The sequence below is a fragment of the Canis lupus genome, chromosome 10, assembly GCF_048164855.1.
Source record: "Canis lupus baileyi chromosome 10, mCanLup2.hap1, whole genome shotgun sequence".
NCBI lineage: Eukaryota > Metazoa > Chordata > Mammalia > Carnivora > Canidae > Canis > Canis lupus.
Genome location: NC_132847.1, coordinates 29,852,639 through 29,863,226, shown reverse-complemented (window position 1 = coordinate 29,863,226; position 10,588 = coordinate 29,852,639). Strand labels below are relative to the sequence as shown.

The window sequence follows — 10,588 nt, the reverse complement described above, 5'->3', positions numbered from 1 at the left end:
GGGGTCTCTTCATGGAGCCTGCTTCTCCCTCTGCCTGTATCTCTGCTTGTCTCTCTCTTGTCTCTCATGAATAAATAAACAAAATCTTTAAAAAAATTTTTTTAAATAAAGCACAAATTACTGGAAAATAGAAGTTGGCTTTTTTAGTTATTATAGTAGAGCATAGTGTCTTCATGCCTTACTTATCACTTAAGTATTTACATCATTTTTTTTCTTTAAGATTTATTTATTTATCTATTTGAGAGAGAGAGAGCTGCAGAGGGAAGGGTCGGGGGGAGGGGAGAGAAAGAGAGAGAGTCTCAAGCAGACATCCTGCTGAGGATGGAGCTGCCACAGGGCTCCATCCCACATCCCTGAGATCATGACCTAAGCTGAAATCAAAATGCAGACACTCAACTGACTGAGCCACCGGGCACCCCAAGCATTCAAATTCTAATGTATTACTTTATATATATTGGAACTTCTTAGATTGTTTAAGTTGGCCGTATTTACTGTTTAGAATAGACCTCAAGATCCTTGGTTCTTATTTTTTGGGTATCTCAAAAATAATACTTTGTATATTAGTTAGAGTTTTCCAGAGAAACAGAACTAGTGGAGTATATATGATATCTAGAAAGAGATTCAGTATTAAGGACTGGATCACATGACTGTAGAGGCTGAAAAGTCCCACCATCTACTGTTTTTAAGCTTAAGGCCCAGGGAAGCAAGTGTTGTAGTTTTAATTCAAACCCAAAGGCCTGATAACCAGAGATCAATGGTGTGCAAGTCTTGGTCCAAAGCTGAAGACTTAAGAACAAGGAGCACCAATGTCCCAAGGCAGTAAAAGATGGATATCCCAGCCCAAGCAGAGAACAAATTTGCCCTTCCTCTTTATTTTTGTTCTATTCAGGTCCTCAACCAATTGGATGATGTCCACCCACATAAGGAAAGGTGTTAATTTCCAAATTGCCCCCTGGAGAGCAAAGAGAGACAAAGAAAGAGGCAAGTCACTCCAGATTGGTAGGCAGTAGTTTTAACAAGCCAGGGTACTTACTTGGATGACTTCAAAATGAGTAGATCTCTGCACTCCATGCCAGAACCTTAAAAGTTTATATAGAGGCCTTAACTGGGTTTACTCACATACTCTGTGCAGATGGCCTCAGCAACACTATAGTCTTTCAAGGCTGTGTCCTTAGGGCAGCTTCTGATGCAGAGAAGGCAAGCAGAATGTATATTTCAAGGAATGTGGAGGGATAACGGCCTCCAATTGCTTTGGGTCCAGCTTTTAAGTCAATGGGCTGTCAACTCCTCTCAATGACCTCCTCCAGAAGAAGGTGATCTTCTTTGCCTTATCTTCTGATTCAAATTCTAATCTCTTCCAGAAACAGGCTCACAAACACACCTAAAAATAATGTTTGACCAGCTATCTTGGCATCCTTTAGCTCAGTTAATTTGACACATAAATTTACTACCATACACTGTAAAAGATCCTCAGAAATATACATATTTTTTTTTAGATTTTATTTATTTATTGGACAGAGAGAGAGAGCACAAGTAGGGGGAGCACCAGCGGGACAGGGAGAAGCAAGCTCTCCACTGAGCAGGGAGCCCAATGCAGGGCTCAACCCCAGCACCCTGGGATCATGATCTGAGCCAAAGGCAGGCACTTAACCAACTGAGCCACCCAAGCATCCTTCAAAAATATCTTTTAAAATGATTTTATTATAACCATCTTTGAAAAGATGCTTCCTATGTGCATGGAGAAAGAAGTGAGAACACAGTGAATGCCCTGGGTTTTTTTCCATCATAAGATTTGTGGTAGATCCATTGTTTTTGCCTGCCTGGGACTTCATCCAAATTTTTCTTATGATACCATCCCTTTTCTCATTTCATGTGATTTGATTAGGATTGATCATGCCCTAGCTCAGGGTGGGCCTTGGCCTTAGCCAAGGAACATATGCATCCTGTTAGCTGCAGTGATTGGTTCAGGAATGGGTAGATGAAACAATTTGAACAACACAAATTAGGCCCAAGATTTCTGTAGAACTGCAGGGGAAGAGAAATTCCATTTTTTAAATGAGAGAACTAAGAAGATAAAAGTCATGATTGGAGCTATTAGCAGCCATTCTGTCAACAAAGGAGCAAGTCTGAGTTTGAAACGATTACAGAAGAATAATGGAAAGAATGAGATCAAGTCAGAATACACGCTCTAAACTCTTTGCTTTTAGCCATGATGAATGCATTGGACCATTCTGATCTGTGAACCAATCACTCTCTAATTTAGCTAAGGTTTTGAGTTTTTGTTCTTTTTGTTGTTGTTGTTAACTAAAAAAAATTACTACTAACGCAATGTTTATGGTTTTTTCTCAGGTAACTTGTTGAATTCTTTCTTTCTATGAGGCTAAAGACTGGAGAAATCACATATGTCCTTTGATTTTAAAATCTCCAGTGTCTAGCAAGCAGTTGCCATGTAGTAGGAGCTCATTAAATATTGGTTGAATAAATGAATGAAAAAAAATAAAATAGAATGCAATAGAATGCCTACATTCAAGGAACTTTTGGTTTAGAACTGATTCACTATGTTAGATGCAGTTGGGTTCTTGGCATTGGTTTCCAGGGATATTTAGCCTGATGGGTTAAAAGGCTTAAGGGAGCACTTGTTTCCAAAAGAGATGTAATTTAGCATCTTCCTTTCCACTCCTAACCACTTTGCAACTTCTTTCTAACATATACAATCCTTATTAAATTTAAAGTCTCACTCAGCATTCCCTAGTAGCTTGATACTTTCAAATATAATTCCTATCATAAGGAATATTAGAAAAATTATAGAATGTGGCCCTATCTTCTCCCCTTACTCATCTTTTTTTGAGCCTATTAGCTTTCTTCTTTAATTTGCAGTCTCAATTTCTCAAAAGTCTCAAATTTTTATTTGATCTATACTTTTGTGTGAATCCTCTTCCCCACACATTTTCAACCCCATTGTCAAGTAAGGCCTATGCAGCTTGACTCATGCTTAGGCTAGTTTTCATCTCTGTGCAATAACTGAAGTTTATTCATCAGAGATTATGACCAATAAACACCACTAACTAAACCGTATCCATCGTCTTGTCCAATACATGTCAAAGTTTGTTGAGTTGAGGAGTATTAATTTATTCATTTATGTTCCCACCTATGCATCTAAATTCAGACACATTTAGTTAGTTACAGGGAAATTAAAGTGAGAGCAAGTTTAGGGTGGAATGGATTGAATGTACAACATTTAGGTTTTAAGGTGATACTTTAAAGACCAACCTAACCAAGAACTCAATATGTTGGTTATTAAAAATTGAAATTTCAAACACAGGGTTAGTTTTATTAGTTAGAACAAGCAAATACATAAGTGAAGTGATCCATTGTAAGCACTACTCTTGAATTTTATAATAAAATGATTTTGCTTCTTTTCTATATTCTTAGTAAGTTGTACGGAGACTGCAGAATAGGTGCTCAACAGGTACTCTCTTAAAAAGCCTTGATTACCATATCGATCACTATAACTGTTTAGGCTTAGTCCTGAAAGCTATGCATTCCTTTGTTTATTAGTTCTAATCAGCATTCATTCTGGGTGCTATTATACTGCCTTGTAAACAATATTGTTTTGCAACCTTAAAGTCAGTAATTCCATAGAAATTAAATTGGGTTTACAGTAAATCCATGATTACCATATAATCTGTGGAGTCTAAATAATGATGTACTTAGCTGTGGAATTGCATGTAAAACACAGAGCGATGATTACATGGCTATTTGGGGCCTAGGAAAGAAAGCGACGCCAAATGTTTTGATGGTTGAAGAGCTGAGAAATCTTTTTGTTTTTAATGTCTCAATTTAAATATGATCTTTAAACATCTTGATACTACCCTAGATGGTCTTAAAATCTACTTTTAAATCTTATGCCTTATATCATGTGTTGGTAGTTGTTTAATAAATTAAGACTTGTTACAAATAGAAAATTCATCTGATTTAAAGTGACAATAGAAAAAACTGAGCAGACTTGCCTTTAGCAAATAATCTATCTCTCTTGTAAGGTGGTCTTTAATGAAAGTGTTCAGTTTAAGCTTTAAGTAATGTTTCTGGACAAAAGAACAATTAGTCAAATGGGCATTTCACCTATGGGCTCTTGCCTTCCAGTTTGTTTAAAGGCCTCAGTTATGACTAGAGCTGCTCCTAATTAAGTTAAATCAATGTCTGTTGCTCTACTAATACAGCCCAAGCTCTGAGCCATGGTAATTATTAAATCTTACAGCCAGAGTGGTCCATGGAGATGATATGATTGTTTGAAACCACACCATTGCTTCATGGTAGAGGTGAGCCTAAAATTGACATGTGTTACCTCCTAATCCAGAGTCTTCCCAACATCAAGCCCTACAATGAATTGAGACTCCATTCTCAAGGATCTGCAAATAGAATATGAGCTAAGAAGAAGACCCAAGATATCACAATAACTCAAGAGCAATGAAGCTATCACAGAGGTGACATTGTATAATGATGAGAAACATGGGACTGGGATTTCAGCAGCCCAGATCTTAAACAAATTCCACCATTTGTTAGCTGTGATCTCCAGCAAGACACTTTTTAATTCTAAGCCTCATTTTTTCCCCATAAAATTAACAAGTAGAATTGTTGTGAGGATGAAATATGATAATCTACAAGTTTAAATCTTAGCACAGGGGTGCCTGGGTGGTTCAGTTGGTTAGGCACCCAACTCCTGATTTTGGCTCAGATCATGATCTCAGAATTGTGAGATCAAGCCCTATGGCAGGCTCCATGCTCAGTGGGGAGTCTGCTTGAAATTCTCTCTCCCTCTGCTCCTCTACTCCATGTTCTCTCCCCCTCTTTCTCTAAAAATAATAAATAAATAAATAAATAAATAAATAAATAAATAAATCTTTAAAAAAATTCTTAGCATGGTGGCTGGTACATGGAAAGAATTCAAGATTAATTATTACTGAAGAGGGGGAAATTATGGGAGTGTCATGGGTGGAAAAAGACTGCCAAGTTAGTACAACTGGGGAAGACTATGAGTAGACAGCATTTGTGAAGTAGGAAGGACAACCATGGGCCTCAGAAGGGAAAAAGAGGGAGACAGTAGCATATTTAGTAGGAGTGAAGTATGTAAAAATGAGAAAGCAACAAGGAGGAAAAATGAAGTTCAGAGACAGGGCATGCTGAACCTTCATTTGAGCTGAATTCAGATTTAAGAAATAATGATAGTTATGAATAGTAACCATGGACTCAAAGGACAAGGATGACAAAGACATGAGAGACCACAGTGATGAGTAGGTGAGTTAGAAACTTCTCATTTGGAGTCTTGAGTCCCAGAGTAGGGGTGTCAAATATTGGCAGGGGGGGTCACTGAAAACTTAGAACAGTGGAGGTATACCATAATTGGACCTGGACTTCTGGAGAATGATTTTTGAAATGGCGGAAAAGATGTACTGCAAAAGAAAAAAGTAGTTTGCAGCCAGATCAGAGGAAAGCCCACAATAAAAGTTCAAGTGATGGAGACAGTGGTCTTAATAGATGATGGCTATGGTAACAAAACGGGAGATACAATGGGGAGAGACAAGAAATGTAATAGATTAGCCTCCCAAGGGCTTCCATAACAAATACCACAAACTGGGTAGCTTAAAAGAACAGAAATATATTCTCTCCTATTCTGAGGGTAGAAATCCCAAGTCAAGGTGTCCGTAGGTTTGTGCTTCCTCTGAAGATTCTAGAGAAGTATCCTTCCTTGATGCTTTCTTAGTTTCTAGTTGTTGTCAGCAGTCCTTGGTGTTCTGTAGCTTATATCTTGCATCACTGCTAATTCCTGCCTCTGTCTTCATGTAGTCTTCTTGCCTATATTTCTGTGTCTCTGTGTCCAAATCTCCATCTTCCTTCTCTCATTAAGATAATTGAATTTAGATCTCACCCTACTGCAGCATGAACTCATCTTAGTTAATTGCATCAACAACAATACCTCCAAGTAAGGCCACTGGCACAGGTACTGTGGTTAGAAATTGAATAATTCAACCTACTATACATGGTATATCCACTTGAAATATAAGATATGGGAAGCCAGCCTGCTTAAATGATTTTTGCAGTCAAAGAAATAAAAGAAGCATCTATTCTTCTCGTCACTGGATTGGAGTAGTTGAGCTCATTGAACAGGCCAGATAAGAGCAGGCTTCTGAAAGCTGTCCTTCACCGAGGTCAAGCTAATGTGAACTTTCTTACTCTGACAGCCTCTCTGGCTCTCAGCTGTGGGAGAGAAGCTCTCCTCAGGAAGAGGTTTAATGCCTGAGGAAAAAAGATCATGTAGATCCAAATTGAATACCATGCTTGCTCCTTTATATACCTATCTGAGCCTTAGTGTCCTAACCTGTAAAATGGACGTATTGAGTTGATATAACAAATAAATGCTCTTATCTCATTCTTAAATTCTTAAGCATAAATACTATGACTTGATGCCATTATGATTATTATTCCTTTGTTTATTAGTAGCCATCTTTGGATGATTAGTATTTTCATCAGACTGCCTCTCAGCCTATAAGGTGACTTAACTTTGCACTTCTGCACTGATCTTTGTGGGAAACTCTCACACATTTATCACTGGCATGCCAATTTTGAACAATTGCCTTAAGGCAATTGCCAAAGGTAAATAGAGGAAACACAGGTCCCTTAACCTCTTGGTCATTTTATGCCTCCAACACAGTCTATATTTCCTTTTTACATTTTCTCTGGGAAATTTTTTATAAGTTAAACATCTAAACCACTGAACATATCTTTTAAATTCATAGATCAAACCCCGTTATGACAAACTACAGGGGACATTAGAAGCACATTTATTGTACTGAAATTTTGTTGTACTAAATATTGTTTGAAACCTTAGCTGTGGCTGAGAAATATTTTCCTGAATAGATTTTTATAAAAAGTTACTAAAAAAAAACCAAAAACAGTTACTATAATGGAGGATTGTTCCATAAACGCTAATGAAAAGATTTCATTGCTCCCTCCTCCCACTTGGTATATTTCTTAATGTAATTCATAAGCATTTACTTTTAAATGCCATCCAAAAACAATGTCCTTGATACTATGAAGAGCTTCAGGTAGCTCAGTAGGTTGGTTGGTAGTTCTTAAGCACAGGGGATGCTTATCATTCTTTCTTTACCCCCAGGTCCCTACCTAATACTTGGAAGGTAACCAAAAAAGTATTTGATAAATGAATGAATAACTAAATGACTAAATGCTGAAGTCATTAGCATCAAATTAGAAGAACTCTCATGAGGCTGCACCCAATATCAGTTTATTTATAAACATTTACCAAAAATATTTTACACATACTTAGTATCAAAGGAAAATTGGGGTCTCGCAAGAACAGAATGAGCTCAGAAGAATCATCTGAGTACCACCTGCAGGCCAATCAAGATATTGTTTCTAATTGGTATTCCTACAAGTGGTTAATTTTTCCCCTATGCCTGAGTTGAAAGCACTCAGGTGCAAAATTTGTTCCTCTCTTTGAGACTATCTTAATAATCACTCCCTGTCTGAATCTTGGAACCAGAATCCCCCAATGATGGGTACAAATGAGGGAAAAATATTGTCAGCTCACATGGGCACTGGCTTGTGGCAATGAAGATTTATTTGATCCAGCCAGCCAAGTGATCACCAGAAGCAAGCAATCAAGAGAATGATATTCTAGGATGGGTTCCGCTAGTACCTCTTTTGTTCAACTGTATGTCTCTACCCCATCCACTGAGTCCAGGGAACAGTGCATTTATTAACTCAAATCTTGTTTGGAGATATTGACCCTAAAAATATTGAGACTTTGGAGCTTAATTTTTGTTCTAAATGACTTTAAACTTCTGTTTGTTGCTCAGTCGATGTCATTGGGATTTATTTGGCTGCTGGCTCTGAGCTGTTATTTGAAAAGAGCAGCACCATATGCAGCACATGCATATTCAATGGTGCAGTTCTTTTTCTGGGGGGCGGGGGGAGTGCCAGGACTCATAGCTCACAATATGAATTTGCATCCCACTTTGCATAAATTTGCATGTAGACTTCATAAGCCTCTAATTTCAAGTATGTAAAATGAAACAAATCAATGCAATCTACTGCAATTGTTTTCTAGGGCATTAATCACATGAAATGCATACCAGCTTTCCTTAACCAATTAATTTAATCATACCCAAGGTTAGAAGAGACAGGGAAGTGGTGAATAATAGTTGCTAATTGCCTGGCCTAAGGCTGGAAGGATATATACCAACTAAACATTGCCCCAGTATGTCTTCTTTTTAACCCCTATGTCTCCTGTGGAGATTACGTTAGGTTTGCCTAGTATCTCATTTTTCTCTTCCTTCAGTGAGTGGCCATAAGACTTACTCTGACCAATTAAATGTGGGCAGAAGTGATGCATGTCCCCTCAAAGCAGCAGCTGGTTCAGTATCTCTCATTTTCTCTGCCATGATATAGCAATGTACCATCTAGACTCTGCTCTACTTGCTTGAATCCCAGGGTATTATAAGCTGCTGATATTTTCAGGTCATTTGTTGCTGCAGCATATTCTAATCTATTCTGACTGATGGTTTATTTCCAGAATTATTATGATAAATTCTAATTTGGCTTCAGGAATTTGTGTCAATTCTGTATACATAAGAACATGTATAGAGCACTGGAGAGGAGACAAAAAATTAAATGATATGGGGTGCCTGGGTGGCTCAGTGGTTGAGCATCTGTCTTGGCTCAGGTCATAATCTCAGGGTCCTGGGATAGAGTCCTGCATCAGGCTCCCTGTGGGAATTCTGCTTCTCCCTCTGCCTGTGTCTCTGCCTCTCTCTGTGTGTCTCTCATGAATAAATAAATAAATCTTTTTTAAAAATTAAATGATACGGTCCATGTGGTTAATAAACAAATGAAGCTACTGGAGAAATAATCCATACATTCAATATCAACCAAATGTCACCACAATGAAGAATAAAAGGGATATAGTACATCCTCCCTATTTAAGTGGGATGAGATAGACTGTTTACATTTCTTAAGATTGGAAAATCCGTAAAATTTGGTCTGTATTTGAAAGACATGCCAACTTTCTCTTTGGAGTTCTTCATGTTGCATTATGAGAAAAGACTCAATTAAATGCAAATTTTTAAACACCTTTCTTTAGTACCTTTAGATCTATTAATTTAAGAGTGGAAGAATTTGAAACCACAGGAGGGTAAACAGTGAATTTCCAAACAATGAAATTTTAAATCCCGAATCTGAGAAACCAGATCTTTCTGTTTTTCCAAAGTGCAAAAATTTATGTGGTAGAAACTGAAAATAAAATAGCAATAAAGATTATAGAAATATAGGGTACAACTTGCCTTCCAGCCAATCAAATTTAGTGGCTTTGCTTCTGCTTCCCCAGAATGCTGTCCTACAAACTCCAGGGTTAAGCAGCCCAACGCTGACCAAGGATGCAAAACATAAAGGGAAGAAGAAACACGCAATACTGAAGATTATTTTCATTCTCATAAGGAAATGGTTTGAAAAAAAGTATATATATATGAAGCTCCTAACAGAGACGAAGGAATCATAAATCACAAACATTTGGGTTCTTATTCTTTCCCCAGGCACACATAGCTAAGTAATGGTTGTGCCTTTTTGCAAACTCTTCTGCTAAGTACATTATTATTTATGCTTTCTGGATTACATTGTAATCACCTTTGAATTGAATCTACCTCCTTCTCAGTATAATCTCTACATAATTACCAGTTTAAAGGTTGCCTAAGAACTTTAATGGACCTGTAGAAGAATGAATTTTCCTTAGAGAAAGAAAAAAATGTGTACACAAATTTGACACTATATAAAACAAACCCCAAGGAAAAACATAGACATTTAAAGTGCCAAAACAAAAACATAGAGAGATGGCAGTCTATCAAAGGATCGGAGTGTTATTTTACTTCCCCCTTCCCCCAGTTGTTCAGTTTACTTGCAACTCTGATGCTTTTTGGACAAAGAGATCTTCCAGCAGAGTGAGACCCTCCTGGTGGTTTTTATATTACAAATGTCACAAGAATGGCTTTTCTTAACTAAATCAATTTCTTGCCCATAGCCAGAAACAGTATGATTAGACAACTGGTTTTGAAAATAATTTTCTGAGCTCTTTCCCATCTCAAACATTTCAGAGTCAGAAGTGGAGTTGAACTTTTAAAACTGGCTTGCTTCCTAGAGTAATAAATATCTGTTAGCTTTTGAGTGAAAACTGATCTTCGAGTTTGAAGTGTTTAAATCAGAGAAGGGGTGAAGTAGGGACATCATATAGAATGGTGTTTCCAAATGAGTGTTTCCTTAAAAATAATCACAGGTCTTGTGATAAGATTACGTTCTCCAGCAATGAAGTGGACTCTACCTCCATAGGGATAGGGACTGAGACGTCCCAACAATTTTGTACTTCTAAAGCTTTCCTTTGAAGAGAAAGAGACTTTCTTATAACTGTCCCTTAAATGTGTCAATTGTCTGAACCTTGGCCATGCAATGGTATCAACTGGGAACCTATGCTCTTGCCTTTTGTAGGAGGGGCAGAGGAGTTTGTGGGTTAAGTTCAGATTTGTGA

The 10,588-nt window shown here is 37.5% G+C and overlaps 1 long non-coding RNA gene across 2 annotated transcripts in view; it reads right to left on the bottom strand.

Annotated features, from left to right (window-relative positions):
* Positions 1–942: 942 nt before the first annotated feature.
* LOC140641441 (uncharacterized) overlaps positions 943–10,588 on the bottom strand; it is a 43,513-nt gene continuing 33,867 nt past the window's right edge. The window contains exons 3-4 of one of the 2 annotated variants that reach the window (XR_012037948.1): positions 9,357–9,439; positions 943–1,381 (exon numbers count right to left, since the gene is read on the bottom strand). This is a non-coding gene — a long non-coding RNA (uncharacterized lncRNA). Of the gene's footprint in view, positions 1,382–5,669; positions 6,295–9,356; positions 9,440–10,588 lie in introns of those variants that run through there. The other variant, XR_012037947.1, reaches the window with a different exon arrangement.